Raw genomic sequence first — 21,662 nt, 5'->3', positions numbered from 1 at the left:
TGTTCGCGATTTTAGTTCGACATGGTGGAAATGGAGGAGGATGATTTGTTGAAGGTGGAGGCGGTTGGAATGGAAAGTGAGAATAAGTGAATTAATACCATGGTTCTGGAAGGTAGGGAAGGAGCTGAGGACAGTCACTCGGGTGATGGAACAGATAAAGCTGAGGCCTCTGCAATACTAATGTGAGGAATGCACGGTTAATGTGAAATGAAAAGACTACAGAAGCACTGATATGGAAAATTTAATCGTTTAAACAAACAAAAGGCGATGAGGAAACTAAGAGAATGGAAGTTATTATTTATGCAAAGTGGAGTTTGAGGAAGTGTGGTCGAGATAACTGTGGAAGTTGCTGGATCATAGTAAATATTTATGCAGAGTGTGTACACTTATATTGAGGGAGGAAATTCGTGGAAGAGAAGTAAGGAGTCACAGATGGACCGTTTTCAGGCGAGAGAGGTACAGATATTTCAATGCAAATTTGATTAAATTTTAGAGCTCGATGTGAACAAGGGTTTGACACAGCCACAATGATCGATGCATCGCATAAAGAGGTTGAAAAGGGAAACGGAGTAGCTCGGACTGTGTGAGGGAGAGAACAATATTGAAAATCCTGCCATTGTGTCCAGTTCGAGGCACCACACTTTGAGGCTGTAGAGCAGGCGTAGAAAATGTTCAAATGAAAATTCCATGGGTGACATATGTTTTATGCCGACAGATTAGAGAATCGAGGTTTTTCTCCTGAAAGAGGAAATTGAGAGAGAGTTTGATAGAGTTGTTCCAAACCATGGGTTGTTTAAACAGAGTCGATCGAGAGAAGCTGCTCTCATTGGCACACCTGGCGAAAAGCAAAGGACACAGGTTTAAGGGAGTGGCAAAAGAATCAAAACGACATGAGGGAAATGTATGTTTCCAAAGCACGTTTTGAGGATATGAAATGAACTGGCTGAGAGAGTGGTGAAGACTGAATCAATCAGAAGCGAATTGAATAAACAACTGAAGAGAAAAACAATGCAGGTCAGTGATGAGGAGATGTGGGAGTGAGATTAGCTGAGCTGCCCATGCAGAGAGCTGACATGGTCAAGACAGACCAAATGGCCAAGTGCTGTGTTGCAACCATTCCATACTCCTTTTTGTTTGAATATATGAATTGTTGAACGGAATTGCGCAGATAAAGAGAGCATCCGAAGTATAGACGAACATCCGTTACAGGCTTCTCCAACGTTAGGAATTTAATTTCTGAATAGTCATGCAGAGTGCAGGCCATCACTAAAACAACATGACATCCACAGATGGGACTCATGATTTTTCTCGGACTTCCTTTATTTTTGTTTAACACAGCTTCCAGTTATGATTAGTTGCTCATTGTGATCAGATTTGTCCAGACTTGGGGGTGGGGATGGGGATGGGGATGGGTCCAATTCAATTTTAGTGGAAAACATATTCCATCAACAGGGAATTAACACAGCTGTCGTAATCTGTTTGTTCAAAGATTAAGAAAAACTGTTTTAACAATTTTGCAACATGTGTATCCCCACAGAGATCCGGGAGGGTATAAAGTTAATGCACTGGGAATGTGTCACCTCAGAATTTATTTCAGAGATATTACCTGCAGCACGAACAGACCGATCACTCCAAGCAGAAATGCACGGACCAATTCAATGGGTCAGGAAAATATTCTATGTGATCCTTGTTGTCATTGGCGTTCCTGGTAAGTATCTATAACCAATGAGGTTTTGTAAATCTGTGTATGAGCTGGTTTCTTCCATTACCATGGGAATAATAATATTATATGCGATCGAATGGTTACAGTTACACAGACACACACTCAATAATATAATTGCATTAATTTCCTGAATTAGCTGTGCAGTTTTAATCTGTTGGCTCAACTGTTTCTAGCTCAAAACACTCTTGCATTGTAAAGTTATTGAATTATGTGGAATGTTGTGTTGTGTTGAATCACAGCTCAAAGCAGGAAAATCTCAGAGGGGAAGGATTACTGGAATTATCTGTTAGTGTAGAATTATACTGTGTGTGTGCACTAACTGGAGTGGAGCACCTGACCTCAGCGATCATGTACAACTGGGAGTCTCTGACACTCTCGAATTGTACTGATTGTGGCTGACTAACTGGTGTGGACAATGTAACACGAGGGACCATGTATTTGCTGGAGTATCTGTAATTGTATTCAGTGCGGGTCCACATCTTATTCTAATTCTAATTAGAGTTGTTGACAGCACCATCAGATGCAGATTAATAGCCTTCCCGAGCACAGTCCCGAGAAGCGTTTGCTCACAAGTGCACTGCAATAATAAATAATCCTCTTCAATATTACGAAAAACACGGATGACTATGACATGTTAATAGACAACTTGTTGATTTTACAACACAGAATCTGGGCATTCGGTACAACTGGATTAGGACAGTCTTCCTGCTCTGCACGAGCCTCTCTTCATTCCAGCTCATCTAATCCTGTCAGCATATCCGTCCAATCCTGTCTCCATCATGCACTAACCTCACTTCTTCTTATTTTTTCTTCCATTGCAACTACTCCAAGAGGTCTCAATTCCACGTTCTCAGCAGTGCAAGTAAATAGGTCTCTCTTGAAATCCATCACGTATTTATTGATGACCATCTTATTTTGAGGAAATGCAGAACTGGTCACCAGCAAAGTGAAAATATCAGGTCCACGTTTTCCCTCTGTAACCCTTTTTTTATTTTAAAGGCCTCTATTAGTTCAAGAATCATCCTTCTCTTATCGACTTAATGGAGCCACAACAGATGCCAATAACTATAATCTCCCTGCTATGGTATTATTTTTGTGAAGAATATGTGCACCTGCTGGTTACCCTGGATATTTTTATCATGTGTAGTCCAGATGAGTAAACATTATTCACGTGTTCAATCACCACCTTTCTAATAAGTTATTATGACACTTTTCTTCTGACGATATTCCTCTAGAAATGAAAGCCTGTGCTGTGATCACTTTTGCATCGACTCAGTAAATTCCCTTTTCAATTTAACTCATTTATACATCAGAGGGAGTGGTCCAAGACGTATGAGTGTCTCCGATCCGAGGGACTGGTTCGAATCAGGGAGGAATTTCTTCGAACCCAGGGAGTGATTTGATTCCAGGATGGGTTCCTACACTGGGAGTGGTTGGAGACCGGGTGCAGTTCTCCAGTCTACCCATTCTTGGGCTCCACGTTGTTATATTTAACTAGTTTACCAGCATCTGATGAGCGGTGTGCTGTACCTGCCCGTCCAGGATTTGTTAAATCTGGAAGTGCTGGGGTTGGAGGCAGGTTGGGGTCATGGACCCGATCTGACCTGATCCCAATCCACACGGTTTTGGTGCTCAAATCCTTCCTGCCAGGGTTGAGGAGCGGAGAATGTTTTTCAGTAATTTTCAGCCATTTTCCCTTCTCTCCTTTACAGTTAATTTAGTCTCAATTGTGATCCTGTCCAAGGGAAATTGCGGACTCCCCAGCTGCACCACCCGTTACCTGGTGACCATGTCAACAGCGGATCTACTGGTCATTATAACTGAGATCATACTCCGGAGAATCAATGATTATTATTTCCCATTAAATTTCCTTGATCTCACCTCTGTGTGTCGCTCTATCTATGTCTTGATCCGTGCAGCCATCGACTGTTCTGTCTGGTTCACCATCGCTTTCACATTTGATCGATTTGTCGCCATTTGTCGCCAGAAGCTGAAATCGAAATATTGTACCAGGAAAGCTGCGACTGTGGTTCTATCAACAACTGGCATTCTGCTCTGTCTAAAAAATATTCCCATCTACTTTAGATTTAAACCTTTTCTGGTAATCGACAATGTAGAATGGCGCTGCACTAATAACCGAACCTATTTTACTGACCCTCGATGGATTGGATTTAGAATGTTTGAAAAAGCTTTAACACCATTGTTGCCATTCATTTTAATTCTGTTGCTGAACGCTCTGACGTTCAGACACATTTTAGTGACCAGTCGAGTTCGTCAGAGACTGAGAGGTCAGAGCAAGAAAGATAATCACAGTGACTCTGAAATGGAGAGAAGGAGGAAATCTATGATTTTACTCTTCACCATATCTGGCAGCTTCATATTTCTGTGGTTGGTGTATGTGTTATATATTTTTCGCATTGGTCATTTATTAGATGATGATTCTTATTATATCTTTGAAAATGTTGCATATATGCTGCGGAATTTAAGTTGCTGTACAAACACATTTATTTATGTGGCCGTTCAGTCCGAGTTCAGAGAGCAGTTAAAGAGCGCGGTGAAATATCCAGTTCCATCAATTATTAAATTAATTAATAAACAAAGCAACTGAAACCAGCTTAAAGATCCAGTGGTTAATGGACAAGAGGTGACCGCTAGACGTCCAGAAGAAAATGGCCTGCAGGAGTAAAGACAAAGCCGAGAGCTGTTAGTGACGGGAAGAGTGGGTCGAGAGCAAGAGGATGGGAAGTAAATTAGCAGGAATCAAAAAAGATAACGAGCAGTGAGCAAAGGGAAAGAGATGACCTTCGTCAAGGATTCGGGAGGAGAGTGATTGCGCTCCCGAAAGGAACTGATGTGAAAGAAGCTTGAACTGGATATGACACCTATCATTAAACAAGATCCATGCAGTTTAATAAGTATGCTAACTGACTTGATCAATTAAATATATCTGTCGAAGAAAACATTTATATTTAAAAACAGCATTGCTTCCTGATATTCCACGAGGCACATTTATTCTTAATTGCTTTGGCACCCTGGGAATGTTGAGGTGAATTGTTTACGATAGTTGGCATTGTTGATAAGAAGATGAAACATTGATTGTCCAACTGCTTTGTATCTGCAAGGATGTGTTATTTGTTCACACAATGAAATGTTAACTCTAGGAGCCTAGTAAATAAGAGATGGACATGTTTTTAGCGTACAACACTGTAATTACAGAGGTGCAGTGATGGCAGTTGAACCACACTGTAAACTAATGGAAGAGGTAATTCAAAGGATATCATAATAAGGAATCGGAAGCCCAAAAGATGGAAACTCAGTCTTTGCTGGTACAGTTTCCAATGGTGTCTGTTGTGTAATTATTCTGAAACACAGGTCAACGTAATGTCAATTCAGTGACAGGAGAACAAAGGCATCGCCTGTGCCGGCAACATTCAAGGAATCCTGGTCTTGAAGGATAAGAAACGTCCATGTTGTCGTCAGTGCATTTTTGTTAAGTATTTATAACATCTTGCTTAATAAATTATACTGGGTTCATAACTAGCCATTATTTGTAACATGCTCGGTCAGGCACAACTGAGAATCCCACTGTAATAAATTGAAAATTCAGAACTGAGAATTTTTAACTAAAAGTGTTTTAGCCTCAAAACCCCAAAACATACAATGGTGCAACTTGGGGCCAGACGTTGAAAAAGGCTAAAACGAAATGACTTGTTGTGAAGTTGAGTGGCATCTTGCTCTGATTAGTATGACCAACTGCTTTCATTCAAGGAAAGGAATACATAAGGGGAACAACCAGACATAGATCCGCAAGACCTGTAAATAAGATGCCATTTGAATTACCATATAAAAGATTGGTCAAAAGCATAGAACGAATATCAATGGAGAAGAGGAATAATTTAGTATTTGAAGCTTCCAAGAACCATAGAATCATAGAAGCATAAAATGTCGAAGGCACAGAAAGAGGCCACTTTGACCCATCCTGGCTGAGCCAGCCGAAAAAGGATCCACCTATTCCACTCCCACCTTCTAGCATTTGGTTCATAGCCCTGCAGATTATGGGAGCTGAGGTGCATATCCAGACACCTTTTCAATGATTAGAGAGTCTCTGCCTCAGCTACCCTTTCAGGCAGTGAGGTTCAAATCACTACCATCCTCTGGGTGAAAAAATGTTGTCCTCATCTCCCCTCTATTTTTCTAGCTATCAGTTTAAAGCTCTGCCCCCTCGTCACTGACCTCTCTGATAAGGCGAATAGGTCCTTCACATCCACCCTATCCAGGCACCTCAGATTTTGTACATTTCAATCAGATCTCCTCTCAGCCTTCTCTGCTCCAAGGAGAATAACCACACCTGTGCAATTTTCCTCGTGCCTGCATTTTTCCAGTCCTGGCAACATCCTCGTAAATCTCCTCTGTACCCTCTATCGTGCAATTACATCCTTCATGTAATGAGGTGACCAGAACTGCACACAGTACTCAACTTGTGACCGAACCAATGAGTTATACAGTTCCAGCGTAACCCCCCTGCTCTTATATTCTATACTGCAGCTAATAAAATAAAGGATTCCATATGCCTTCTGAACCACCTTATCGACCTGTCCTGTCACCTTCAGGGATCTGTGGACATTGACTCCAAGGTCCCTCACTTCTCAGTATGTTCTCATTTATCGTGTCCTCCTTTGTCTTGTTTGACCTCCTAAAATGCACCACCTCGCATTTCTCTGGCTGGAATACCATTTGTCACTTTTGTGCCCATCTGAGCAGACCATTAATATCGTCCTGCAGCCTACAGCTATCCCCCTTGCTATCCACCAAAAATGCCAATCTTCGTCTGGTCTGCAAACTTCTTGATCATGCCCCCTACATTTACGTCAAAATCATTGTTATACCACAAAAAGCAGGGGACCCAGTTCTGAGCTCCCCGGAATACCACTGGAAATAACCTTCCTGTCATTAAGACGCCCATCAACAATTACCCTTTGTTTCCTGCCACAAAGTCAATTTTGTATCCACCTAGGATTTTGTGATAATTACTGTTTCTAAATTACCACATATATCTGGACAGAAGGAACTCATCTGGCTCGAAGCCGAATGGACCTTGTGTTCTTTGTTTCTCTAAATAAGTGGACCATATGGTCACAGAGATCAATCAACTCCAGCAGCTTAAGAATTCTGCAACATTTATGACAGCATGTTAATATTTTGATCTGAAGGCTTGGCCTTCTTTTTTAAAAAGTCAGGAATTGGCATTAATTCATTCATACATTTGTTTCTATTTGTTATCGTTCCAGAGAAAGTCTTTGTAACTATTAGTAGTCAGCTTGCATAACAACTGTAGACATTAGTATCTCTGATAAATTCATCTGAAACCATGAAACATGGAAATTATTGTTTATGACATTTGAATCAATAATAAATAAATTAATATGTGTTGCTATTCCAAGCACTCTAAAGGAAGTCTACCTGAGTTTAAAGGGATATAAACATAAGTAATTTTCAAAAAAGTTAATGGGAATACTGTCTAGGTGGTTGCTGAATATTGAGGAAAAACTTGTTTTAAGATAAATTAACGAAAGATATTATCAACTGATGACACCATTATTTGAATTTGGGAAACTTAGATGAAAAGTAAATCAGCATGATTTGGTGCGTTTCCCATCAACAGTAAAGGGGTATCTGAGGTAAATAATAAGCCAGCGAGCATTATCTGTTGTTTTACTTGTATGTACATACATGATAATAGTTTAGGAATAAACAGCACTCCTGTGGAAGGATAATGACTTTCATCGAGTGAGGTGATCAGCAGGTGGGGTGACAGTCTTCAATCTGAGGAGTGTCAACGACGTGTTAACAGATAATAACATTCTTCATCATCAGTAGTCATTTGGGGTTATGATATTTTAGAATGTAAGAACATGCAAAATTTGTGCAGATCACACCACGCATGAGCTAGAGAAGAGAAAGAGTGGTCAACAACAATAATGAGATGAAGGAGGGGTCAGATTTTGTCCTGTGGGGAATTGGAGGTTCTTGGAATGGTGTTTTAATAAGACTAACGTTACTTAATCCTCATAATAATTAATCAGTGGACTCATTAAGAAAGGAATTAGTCAATGTCATACTTTGTGAATGGTAACATGATTAGTAAATGGTTTGTAACTTTTCCTGGGATTCACAATTAAACATCCATCTACAATATAAATGTGTTAACGTGGGGTAAAATCAGTTCAGCTGCATTTATCTTTAAATAGGCAACTGTTTTGTTGCAACATGCAATAAGTCATTTGAGTTATAAGAGAATCCAGTTTCTGTTTTAACCTAACTTCCATCAAGCAAATAGGAGAGAAAATATTTGAGTATGACCACTGGGATTTAGAAGTGCAACAACAGCTGAGACAAAGACAAAGCGATGATTATTGGAGGAATAAAATGAATAGACAAACAAAACATGGCAAGGCCTGGAATCAAATGGAATGTCGATAGTTGAAACAAAAAGTAAGCATTTTAAATATTGTCTTCGATAATCAAGTTTCTTCAATGCTCAAGAACTGGTGCGTAACTGTTGTGAGAGAATAACTCCAAGTAGCTGGGTTGGAAAGTAAAGGAAAAGGGAAAGGTCTACAGTTTTGTTTTAATATAGTAGTTTTTTTTAGGGACCCAAGGTCCTTTGTGTAAATAATCTAATTGTTGGGTAATTTATGGGTATAAATTCAGGGTAAGTTACGGCAGGGCAGCTCGGCAACCTGGAGTGCTCCTCTTGAGCGATCTGGGAAGTCAGGGGCACTTCCAATGTCCAGGGTGGACACGTGTGCAGGAGGTGTCTCCAGCTGCAGCAACTCAAAATCCGCGTTTCGGATCTTGAGCGGCAGTTGCGGACACTGTGGAGCATCTGCGAGGTTGATATCATCGTGGTTAGCACGTTCAGGGAGGTGGTCACACTGCAGGTAAAGACTGCTCATGTTGAAAGGGAATTGGGTGACCCCCACATGCAGAGCAGAAGAACTAGGCAGATAGTGCAGGTGTCCCCTTGGTCCATTTACAATTCTAACAGATGTTCCACTTTGGATACTGTTGGGGGAGATAGCTTCTCAGGGGAACCGGTGGCTCAGCTGCACAGCAGGGTAGGATAAAGTGTGGGGGAACTATTGTGATGGGAGATTCTATCGTAACGGGTACAGACACGCGTTTATGTGTCCGCATAAGTGACGTCAGAATGGTATGTTGCTTGCCTGGCGCTAGGGCCAAGGATCTCACGGAACGGCTACAAGACATTCTGAAAGGGGAGGGTGAACAGTCAGACGTTGTGGTACACATTGCTACCAGCGACATAAGAGAAAGAGGGATGAGGTGATGCAACAAGTACTTAGGGTGCTTAGTAGCAAATTAAAAAGCAGGACCGCCAACGTTCTAATCTCTGGATTACTCCCAGTGCCGCGTGCTAGTGAGTATAGGAATAAGAGGATTGAGCATATGAATGCATGGCAGGAGGAAGGGCGTTAGTTTCCTGGACCACTGGGTCTGTTTCTGGCAAAGGTGGGACCTGTACAAGTTAGATGGGTCGCACCTGAACTGCAATGAGACCAACATCCTTGCTGGGAGTTTTGCTCGTGACGTTTGGGGGTGGGAGTGGTTAGAATAATTTGGCAGGTGGATGGGATACAGAGTGGAGGTACAGTAGGGGTGATGTACAGTCAAATATAGACGAGAAACTGAGTGAGACTGGAAGGCTCAGCAAATATAGACCAGGACCCTTGACTGGTTCCCTTCGACATGAATCAATAAGTCGTTCCAAGGCTGGCAGGAGGGTTTATGGGAGACCAGAGAGAACCCCGACCTTGTCAGCACTTTTCAAACAGAAAACCAACATTGCATTGGCAGTGATATTAATAAAACCCTTAGGAAGACAGAAGGAGGCCATTCGGCCCCTGGGACATGTCCCACCCATTCAATCAGGTCATGGCTGATTTGCTTCTTGTCCACATCAAGCTGTCTCGGCTCCGTAAATATTAATACCCTTTCCTAACAAATCTTTACCAATAATCAGGAATTAATGCCACTGCCTGTTAACACTCGGGAATTACTTTTCACAACCTCTCTGCCTCTCTACCTCTCATTCCTGCTTAAAGACAGTCCTTAAAACTAACCTGTTTGACCAAGCTTTTGGTCATCAGCCTTAATCTCTCCTTATGTGTGTTTGGTGTCAGATTTTGTTTTATAATGCACACTGCATAGTATCTTTGGGACATTTAATACTGGCCTTCTCCCTCACCCCATCTCTACATCTCGCTCTCTCCTCGCCTCGAAGGCAAGTTTATCCTTCTTGAACACCAACATTTAACAGTTTATCACCATTTGAAAAATGTTCTGTGTTTCTATTCTTCCTGCCGAAGAGAAGAACCTCACATTTCTCCACATGAGATTCCAGCTTCCAATATCTTGCCCACTCACTTCACCTTTCAATCTTCCTTTGCAGTCTCTTTGTGCCCTCGTCACAGCTTACTGTCCCACCTACCTTTGCATCATCAGCCCATATAAACCCAACATCGGCAGCATTTGAGAGAGGCACTTTTGTTCTGACAAGCATAATGATACAACTGGTTGATATTTTGTGCAGGATATTTCGGTATATTCATAGGAGTTGTTAAGATGAAAGCTCTTTATTAAGAGATTATTGGAACATAGGAAGGTAGGAACAGGATTAGGCCATTCAGCCCCTCGAGCCTGTCTCACCATTCAATGAGATCATGGCTGATCCGCAGTCTAACTCCATATACCTGCCTTTGGCTCATATCCCTTAATATCTTTGCTTAACAAAAATGTATCACAGATTTAAAGCTAACAACTGTTCTGGATTCAACCGCTGTTTGTGGGAGAGAGTTCCAAACCTCTACCACCCTTTGCGTGAAGAAAGGGTTCCTAACATCGCCCCTAAATGGACTGGCCCTACTCTTTAGACTATGTCCCCTCGTTTTAGAATCTTCGAACAGTGGAATTAGTTTATCTTTATCTAGCCTATCTTTTCCTGTGAATATCTTGAAGACTTCGATCAGATTACCCCACAACCTTCTAAATTCGAGCGCGAAAAGGCCTAATTTGTGTAATCTCTCATCGTAACATAACCCCTGTTGTCCAGGTGTCATTCTCGTAAACCTACATTTCACTCCCTCTAAGGCCAATATATCCTTCCTCAGGTGTGGCGCCCAGAACTGCTCACAGTATTCCAAGTGGGGTCTAACCAGGGTTTTGTACAGCTGCAGCATAACCTCTGTGTCCTTATACTCCAGTCTTCTAGATATAAAGGCTGGCATTCCATTAGCCTTTTTGAATAATTTCTGCACTTGCTTGTGGCATTTTAAAGATCTATGCACCCGAACCCCCAAGTCTCTTTGGTCATCCACTGTACTTAACCTCTTTCCATTTAGAAGTACCCTGCTCGATTCTTTTTTGGTCCAAAATGGATAACCTCACACTGTTTTGTTTTCCATTCACCTCGTCTGTCTATATCTCCTTGTAACTTTATGCTATCATCTAGACTTTCTACAATGCCGCCTAACTTCGCATCATCAGCAAATTTGAATATATGACTCACGATGCCATCATCCAAGTCGTTAATGAATAATGTGAATAATTAAAGCCCCAACACAGATCCCTGTTGGACACCACTAGTTGCATCCTGCCAATGGGAATACTTACCCATTATCCTCACTCTCTGTCACCGACCACTCAACCAACTTCCTAACCATGTCAATAATTTGCCCTCAACTCCCCGGGTGTGTACCTTAATTAACAGTCTCTTATGTGGGACTTTATCAAATGCCTTCTGGAAAGTCCATGTAACCCGGTTTCCTCCGGGTGCTCCGGTTTCCTCCTACATGCTAAAGACTTGCAGGTTGATAGGTAAATTGGCCATTAGCAATTGCCCCTAGTATCGGTAGGTGGCAGGGAAATATAGGAACAGGTGGGGATGTGGCAGGAATATGGAATTAGTGTAGGATTAGTATAAATGGGTGGTTGATGGTCGGCACAGACTCGGTGGGCTGAAGGGCCTATTTCAGTGCTGTGTCTCTAAACTAAACTAAACTAAACTAAACTAAACTAAACTAAACTAAATAACATCCATCGACATTCACCTGTCCAGTACCTTAGTCACCTCTTTAAAAAAAAGTGTCAATGAGATTTGTCAGGCATGACCTCCCGTCATGAATCCACGTTGGATGTCCCTGATTAACTGACATTTTTCTCGGCGTCCAGTCACGGTATCCTTGATTATATTCTCCAGCAACTTGCCCACCACAGATGTCAGGCTAACTCATCTGTAATTTCCTTGGTTCCCCCTTTCACTCTTCTTCAAAAATTGAGTGATATGTACAACTTTCCAGCCCAGAGGGACCACTCCTGAATCTAGGTAACTCTGAAAGACTATAGTTAAGGTATCTACAACGTGCTCACCTACTTCCTTTAACACCATCGCATGGAAACCATCAGTATCTGGAGATTTCTCACTGTTTAGTTGCATTAATTTCTTTGTTACTGATGTTTTACTGAACGTTAATTGTATTAAGTCCCTGGCACCTATCGTCTATTAATTTTTCGGGATTGCCGGTAAGTTATCCTCCTTTTCAACTGTAAATACTGGGGCAAAGTAATTGTTCAACATGTCTGCCATTTCTGCATTATCAATGACAATATCTCCATTTTCAGCTTTTAGTGGGCCTACATTGCTCTTGACCACCCGATTTCCCCTTATGTAACTATAAAATTTCTTCTTATTGATTTTGATGTCCCTTGAAAGTTTCATTTCATAATGTCTTTCAGTAACTCCTTTAAGCTGCTTTGTGACCCTTTGCTGGTCTTTGTGTCTATCCAATTCGGCCGGATCTGTGTTGTGTTTTGCATTTTTGTAAGCCCTTGCTTTTACGTTTGGACTGTCCCTAATCTCTTTGGTTGTTCATGGCTGTTTTTTCTGTGAAGTGGAGCTTTTTCCTCTCAGGGGTATATACTCGCTCTGTATTACGTTAAATGTTTCTTTCAATATTCTCCACTGTTATTCAGCTGTTTAACCCATAAAGAGATCTTCCCAGCACGGTGAATAGTTCCAGATTTAGGCACAGGGCCCAGGGGAACATGCACAATGAATAGTCACAAGTTTAAAAACAGGGCCAAGGGGAATCTGAACAGTGAATAGTCACAATATTGAGCACATGGCCCGGGGGGGATCCTGCACACTGATTCGTGTCAAATTTCAACACAGGGCCCAGGGGATCCTGCACAGTGATTCATGTCAAGTTAAAACACAGAGACGGGAAGCCTGCACAGTGAATAGTCACAGTTATGAGTTTAAACATAGGGCCCGGTGGATACTGCACAGTGATTCGTATCAAGCTTAAACACGGGGCCCGGGGGATTCTGCACAGTGATTCGTGTCATGTTTAAACACAGGGCCCGGGGGAATCCTGCGCAGTGAATAGTCACAAGTTTAAACACGAGGCCCGGGGGTTCCTGCACAGAGATTCGTGTCAAGTTTAAACACAGGACCGGGGGAAAGCCACACAGTGAATAGTCGCAAGATTAAAGTCAGGGCCCGGGGGTAAGCCGCACAGTGAATCGTGACGAGATTAAAAACGGAACCAGGGGTGTACCTGCACAGTGCTCTTACCATTCCCTCTCGTAAATATGATCGCCAAGAGTTGGGCTCTAATTCTGGTGAACTTGCTGGAGCGTTCCAGTTACACCAACTCTGGAAATGAACCGTTTGCTCACAATGGAGTTAAACCTCTTTCTGCACTTTTCAAGGCATATGATGCCAAGAGGGCCAGAATTGCTGGTGTGAACTCCCTGTGCTGCTTCCCTAGCTCAGAAGGTTAGTACAGAAGACCACAGCACTGTGAAAAGTGAGCTGTCCAGGCCTTCGGGTGGGTGCCAGTTACCTCCCAAAGAAGCATGTTGACGACTTTTAAGAACAAAGTAAGTTGCATTAGCATCCAGCACCCAACCACCACTACTGAACGAACCACCCCCCGAACGTCGCTATACCCCCAGCATAAGTACAGTGTTCTAAGAGGAGAAGTGGGTGGCAGACGTGGGGTACCTGGGTACTGGTGATGTGGCTGTAATGGTGTAGACACTAACCCAAATGAGATACCCTCATATTGACCCCACAACCTTCGACACTGAGGAAACACACCATGCGATACAAGCCTTGCAACACAATAAGAGGGCATGCGTGGACTTCGGATACCAAATTGGCAGTCAATGCCTACATAGTTGAATAGCCGGCAACCACTCAGTTCGAAGACTCGCATGTGAAGAACAGATACTTGGGCAGGGTAGCGGGGAACGACTAACACATACAAAATTGGAATTCAGTGGAATTACAGGCTTCAACAGAAGACAATTCGGAGCAGCCATCGCACAGTACACCAGCTTGTATTTATACCGTAGCTATAAGGTAGCAAATTGTCCCAAGGCACTTCACAGGAGCATTATCAAAGAAAAGATGGCACTAAGACAGGGGATATATTGATCAAATGTCCAAAGGAGAGATTAGAACAAATGACCAAAAACTTGATCAAAGAGGAACGTTTTAAGGAGTGTACTAAAAGTAGGATAGAGAGTGCAGCAGTTTAAAGATGATATATCGGCTCATCGTATCCATGCTGTTTCTTCACGGAGCTACACAGTCATTCCCACTCCCCCACTTAATCCCCATAGCCCTGCAAGTTTATTTCCGTCATGTTACTGTACAATTTCAATTTGAAATCATTGGTTGTCTCTGCTTTCACCATCTTTGTGGGCAGCAGAATCCAGATCATCACCACCCGCTGCATAAAAAAGTTCTGAATAATATTTCACCTGTACCTCTTGCACAAAGCCTTCAATCTGTGTCCTGTGGTCCTTGTACCATTAGTTGGTGGGGATGTTGACCACCTCGAGGACTTCTGTGTTGGAGATACGGTCCTGCCACCTGATGCCAAGGATTCTCTGGAGGCAGCGAAGATGCAATGAATTGAAACATCGCTCTTGGCTGACATACGTTGTCCAGGCCTCGCTGCCGTAGAGCAAGGTACTGAGGACACAGGTTTGATACACTCGGACTTTTGTGTTCTGTGGTCTCTATATATAAAAATATATATACAGTGTTCAGATGAAAGTCTTTCGCTGAACTTGTTTGTTTAGTGGCTGTAATGAACGTCATTTTTCATAAGGCCCAATTAAATTTCTTTGCTATGAATCAGACTTTCATTGTAATCTTATTCTCGCAAAACGTCCAAGAGAGGATCAATTCAGGGACAGCCGTGTATCAGCCGCTCTTTAGGGAGGGAGAGAATGGATCAACATCTGAGAGGATTAGTTTGGAAGAGTATGATCTACGAGCTTCAATGTGTATAGTCAAACGACTATATACTGTCTTTTGAAATTAGGATATATCTTGCAGTTCTGGGTGTGCTGTATCGGACTCGCTGATGCTGGTGTTCCTGGTGAGACTCGATGTCCAAATATTGATGTCTCCAGATTTTCTTAGAAATATAGACGGTTCTGGGATTGTGTATCGATATTTCCGGGTATTCCATGGAATTGAGAGTAATTGAACAGGATCTCTGGGAGTCTGCTTGTATCTTCTGGGGGGTCAGTGTGAATGTCAATGAATTTACAGATCAGGCATCTGTCTGCATTTGTCGAACCCATTCCCACACTTCCGCCCTCACTCCTACCCCTGCCTCCCAGAACAGTTTCAGGGATCTCCTTGCCCTCACTTTCCACTCAGCAGCTTCCACATCCAAGATTTCATCTTCCCCCATTTCCACCACATCCAGCGTGATGCAACCAACCAAACACATCATCCCCTCCCCTTCATTTCAGCGTTCTGAACGGACCATTCCCTCTGCGACACGCTGGTCCACTCCTCCATCGCCCACCAACTTGTTCCCTTTGCATGGCACCGTCCCATGCAATTGCAGGACGTGTAATACCTTTGACCTCCTCTCTCCTCATCATCCAAGGCTACAAGCAATCTTTCCAGGTGAAGCAACGATTTACTTGTACTTCTTTCAATCTGGAATACTGATACGACAAGAGTTGATTCAGTCTCACTACTCCACAGGTCACAACATATTCGTAAAGTTTTCCAGCTACCAGAAAAACACCCACTTTAAACAGTTTATTTGCACCCCACCCCACCACCCCCCACCGCAGAATATAGCATACCAAGCCAGATTACTTTAAACAACAACAAAATTAACAATTTTCAGAAAATATATCTTAAACAATAATGAATCAAATCTATAGATGAAAAGATTTTATAACTTCTTAATCTTCCTATCTCTTATGCACACACAAATATACATGCAAACACCGGTTAACCGGGGGAAAAGGCTTTTCTCTTTCCAACTGTTTCCTGAGAATAATAAAATAACTTGGTCATAATATTCTGGTCAGATATTCCCAGGTCGGTGAGGTGTCCCAGAGTCCAATAGTCGGATGCCACTTGAAATCTCTACAGGCGGGTTCAATGAACAGTTTGTGATGGTTTGGTGTTCAAGGCAATTCGTCTGCAGCAGGCGTCACACAGATCTTTCAGCAAAGGATATAGCAACAGGCCTACTTGGATTTTGAAGCAGCTGTCTAGCAATATAAGCTTTCTTGAGCTATCTGGGTTTTCTGAAATATAACAGGCAACAGTAATCAGTCTTGAGGCATAGAATATTCAGAGACTGGAGCCATTATTATTCTGTTCCTTTAACAATGCAGGGCTTCCTTTCTGCAAAGTAGTTTTCCACCACAGAATGTAGTAACTTCTCTTTTCCGAGGTCTTTTCTCTCTCCAGGGCTCTTTTCCGCTCTCCAAGCAGACCACAACCACAGCGCAAATGAAGGATTTTTTTTCCAAGAGAGGAAAATCTTACTTTTTCAGATAATAGCTCTTTTTCTTGTCTGCAAATATAGGTCCCAGCCAGCTCGCTGCAATGCTGCTCATTTCACTGATCTCTCACAGTGCAAAGTGAAACTAAAACCTGAACAATAAGTCATGTGACATTCATAAATATTCCTGTAATTTGCCTGTTGAGCTGCTTGGCAACAGGTGCCGGAAATCTGAACTCAGTTCCAACACCAAGTTGCAGCATCCAATGTTCACAGAAAATCCTTTTGCTCAAACATTTAACATCACACAGAATTCTTAGCGTTCAATACAAAAAAATTAATGGTCTTGTGACATTATTGTATTTGCTGCTTGACTACGAGCTTCCTATTACTTCCCATTTTAATTCACCACCCTGCTCTCACACCCACATTTCTGTCCTTGGCCTCCTGCAGTGTTCCAGTGAAGCTCAACACATGCTCGAAAAAAGCACCTCGTCTTCTGATTAGACACTCTACAGCCTTCTGGACTCAACATCGAGTTCAACGATCTCAGTTCATGACTGCCATTAGTTTTTTAAAAATTTATTTGAAATCATTTTATTTTTAACCATGTGTCAGTTTGGCGTGCTTTTGGACAGAGCTTATTATTGCACTGTAATTAATACCCTCTCTGGAGTAATACTATGTCTTTCTACTACAACTCTTAGCACTTCCTTTAGCTTTTATTCTGTGTTATCTCTGTTATTTCACACATCTGGAATTAAATGTTAATGTTATGGTGACCGTGAACCGATTGTCGATTGTTGAAAAAAATCCATCTGGTTCAATCAAGTCCTTTACGAAAGGAAATCTGCTGTCCTTACCCGGTGTGGCCTGCAGGAGTATCCAGACCCACAGCAATGTGGTTGACTCATAAAATGTCATCTGAGCTAGTCTAGCAAGCCATTCAGTTGTATCAAACCACTAACAAGTCGAAGGAATGGAATGAATCCAGAAGAACCATCCAACATTGACCTCGGGTCTGGAAACGCAGCTTTGTCGACTCTGCAAAATCATCCTTAGTATCATCTGGGGGCTTGTGCCAAAATTGGAAGGGATGTCCCACAGGCTTTGCAAGCAACAGCCTGACTTGGCCATATTTATAGAATCATACATAACGGACAATGTCGCAGACACCACCATCATCATCCCCAGATATGTCCTGTCACAGTGTAAGGACATGTCCACCGACGCTGGTGGTGTAGCGGTATACAGTCAGGATGAAGTTGCCTTGAAAGCCCTCAACATTGACTCTGGACGCCATGAAGTCTCATGGCATCAGATCAAACATGGACAAGGAAACCTCCTGCTGATTGCCACCTCTCCTGCACGCCCCCTCCCCCACGCCTTGGCTGGAGAATCAATGCTTATCCACATTGAACACCAACTGGAAGAAGCACTTAGCTTAGCAAGGGCACAAGATGTACTCTGGGTGGGAGACTTCAATGCCCATCAGCAAGAGTGGCTGGGAAGTAACATTGCTGACCAAACTGGCTTTGTCCAAAATGGCACAACTTCGACACTGCGTCTGTGGCTGGTGCTGAGGGGACCAACAAGAGGGAAAAACCTATTTGACCTCGTCTTTACCAATCTACCTGCTGCAGATGAATCTGTCAAAGGCAGCATTGGTAGGAGTGACCACCGCACAGACATTGTGGAGACGAAGTCCTGTCTTTACATTGAGGTATACTCACCATTGTGCTGTGCGGCATTGCCACCAGGCTAAAATGATTGCAAAACAGATCTAGCAACTGAAAACTGGGTATCCATGAGGCGATTTGGGCCATCAGTATATTCAACCACAATGTGTAACTTCATGGCACGGTATATCCCTCGCTCTGCCATTACCATCAAGCCGTGGGATCAACCCTGGTTCAATGAGAGTGTAGCAGGGTTTCCCAGGAGCAGTACCAAACATACCTAAACATGACGTGTCCGCCTGGTGAAGCTACAACACAGGACTACTTGCATGCCCAGCAGTGGAAGCAGCGTGCGACAGACAGAGCTAAACAATTCCACAACGTTAAGATCAGCTCCGAACACGATGCCTTCCCCACCCGTATTGCCAGTCCTCCTGACTCACAGGCCATCTCCAAAAGGCTTTAAAAAGTCAGCCTATTAAAACAGGAAAGAGTTCCAGCCACATGACACGCAAGAGACTTGTCGAGAAAACAGGGAGATCCTTTGGTGGATGAACTCCATTTTTCCCACAGTTCATATACAACTCCTCCTGCCCCCTCGCACAAACTTTTCCTACTCTCCTACACCTACAAACTAACAGTTAAAATAATCATTCGTCATACTGTCCCCACTCAATTGCCTGGATGAGTGCAAGTCCAATAACACAAACAGCTCAGCAGTCCTGTCGCATTCAGTCGCGAATGGTGGTGGACAAATGAACAATTAACAGGTGGAAGAGGTCCCACAAATATCCACATCCTCACTAATAGGGGAGCCCAGTACATTACTGCAAAAGACAAGGCTGCAATATTTACATCTATCTTCAGCCAGAAGTGCATGGTGAATGTTGCATCTCGGCCTCCTCCTGAGGCCGCCAACATCACAGATATCAGTTTTCAGCCAATCGTATTCAATCCACGTATCATGAACTAGCTGAAGGCATCGAATACTGCAAATGCTATGGGCCCTGTCAATATTCCGGCAATAATAGTAATAACTTATGTTCCAGAGCTAGCCATACACCAAACTAAGTTGTTCCAGTATGCCAACAACAGTGACATCCACCATGCAATGTGGAAAATTGCCCAGGTATGTCCTGTCCACAAAAAAAAAGGACAAATCAAACCTGGCCACTTATCACCTTATCAGTCTACTCTCGATCATCAGCAAAGTGATAGGGGGAGTTGGGGAGGGGTAGTCAGTGTTCTCAAGCGACACTTGCTCAGCAATAACCTGTTCACTGACGCTCAATTTGGTTCCCACCAGGGCCACTCCACTCCTGACCTGATCACAGCCTTGGTCCAAACATGGGCAAAAGAGTTGAAGTTCTGATGTGAGGGGAGTGTGACAGCATTTGACATCAAATCAGCATTTGACTGAGCATGACATTAAGAAGCCCTAGAAAAACTATAATCAAAGGGCATCAGAGGGAAAGATCTCCACTGTTTGGAGTATTACCGAGCACAAAGAAAGTTGGTTGTGGTTGTTGGAGGTCAATCATCTCAGTCCCACGATGAGGAGTTCCTCAGGGCAGTGTGCTCAGCTCGACCATCTTCAGCTGCTTCATCAATGATCTTCCATCCATTATAAGGTCAGAAGTGGGGATATTCGCTGATGTTCAAGAACAGTTGCGACTCATAATATACTGAAGCAGCCTGTGTCCATATGCAGCAAGACCTGACAACATCAAGTCTTGTGTTAATAAGTGGCATGTACTATTTGTACCACACAAGTGCCAGCCAGTGACCATCGCAGACATGAGATAATTTAACCATCTCCCCATGATGTTCAATTGCATTAGAATTGTTGAATCCCCAACTTTCAATATCCAGTGGGTAACCATTAACCAGAAAGTGAACTGGACCAAACAGGTAAACACGATGGCTACAGGCGCAAGTCAGAGGTTAGGGATTCTGCTGCTAGTACCTCATATCCCGTCTCCCAAATGCATGTTCACCATCTACAAGGCACATGTCAGGAGTATGATGGAATACTCTTCACTTGCCTGAATATGTGCAGCTCCAACAACACACAGGAATCTCGAACCGATCCAGGACAAAGCAGCCCGCTTGATTGGCACCCCAGCCATCACATTCAGCATTCATTCCCTTCAGCACCGACGCACACTGCAAGCAGTGTGTATCAAGAACAAGGTACACTGTGGCAACACACCAAGTCTCCTTGGAACAGCACCTACCAAAGCCGCTACCACTACTACATAGAAGAACAAGGGCAGCAGATACATATGAACACCACCACCTGAAACAATCACCTGCAAGCGACACGCCATCCTGACTTGGAAATGTAACATTGTTCCTTCACTGTCGCTGGGTTAAAATTCTAGCACTCCCTTCCTTACAGCGCTTTGGGTGTACCTGCACTCCCAGGACTGCAGCAGTTAAAGAAGGCAACTCACACCATCTCAAAAGCAATCAAGGATGGTCAATAAATGCTGGTCTCGCCAGGGGCGCCCACTCCCCTTAAATGGATAATAATAAAAAAAATAATCTCTCCTGCCCTCCGTCCTATCGCACATCTTAACTTTATTTCTTCTTGACCCCTTATTCACTTTCCAAAAATAAACTGTGACATTTCTCATCTTTCCCTGTTCTGCTGAAAGTTCACAGACATGAAATGCTAATTTTGTCTCCACAGATGTTGTCAGATCTGTTGAGTATTTCCAGCACTTTCTGATTTAAGGTCAGTGTTTATTGGTTTGCCCGAGTGTCAGATTATTAACAGGGATCCCGGAAAATGACAGTGTTGGCAGAGAGATCCTCAGATCTCTATTTTGATACAACATCCTCTGAAGCGAAATTCTGAGGAGATCTTGCATGTGTAACATAATTTATATCGGGTATTTGCTGAGTATCAGTGCTTACTGCAAGTTCCTTGGTTAATATTACAATTTTCAGTATGCATAAGTGCCACTGTTTACAGGATTGATCAGTTCCTCGCAGACACAAGGAATTGACCCAAATGTCTTCATCCTACACCATTCTGAGCATGTGCTTCAGGTTTATCTGACAACCGGTTGCTGTCATCACCCATGTCTCATACTGAAATTGTCAGTCTGTGATATCTGCAAAACACACCTCAGGGAGAGGAGTCCATCAGATTGAGAAAGGACCGCATACACCTGCAGAAACCAAGGAGAGTGTGGCAGAGTTATAGATGGAGATGGTGAGAGGGGACAGTAACTGCAGTGAGACAGGGACACCAGCAGATGGAGATAGTGAGAAAGGAGACAGTAACTGCAGTGAGAGAGGGACACCAGCAGATGGAGATGGTGAGAGGGGGATAGGAACTGCAGTGAGACAGGGACATTACATTGGGAATGACTAAAGCACTTCTCCTCTTTGACA

This window comes from Heterodontus francisci, unplaced genomic scaffold, assembly GCF_036365525.1.
Source record: "Heterodontus francisci isolate sHetFra1 unplaced genomic scaffold, sHetFra1.hap1 HAP1_SCAFFOLD_257, whole genome shotgun sequence".
NCBI classification, from domain to species: domain Eukaryota; kingdom Metazoa; phylum Chordata; class Chondrichthyes; order Heterodontiformes; family Heterodontidae; genus Heterodontus; species Heterodontus francisci.
The sequence above is the reverse complement of the archived record's forward strand: the minus strand, read 5'-3'. Positions refer to the sequence as shown.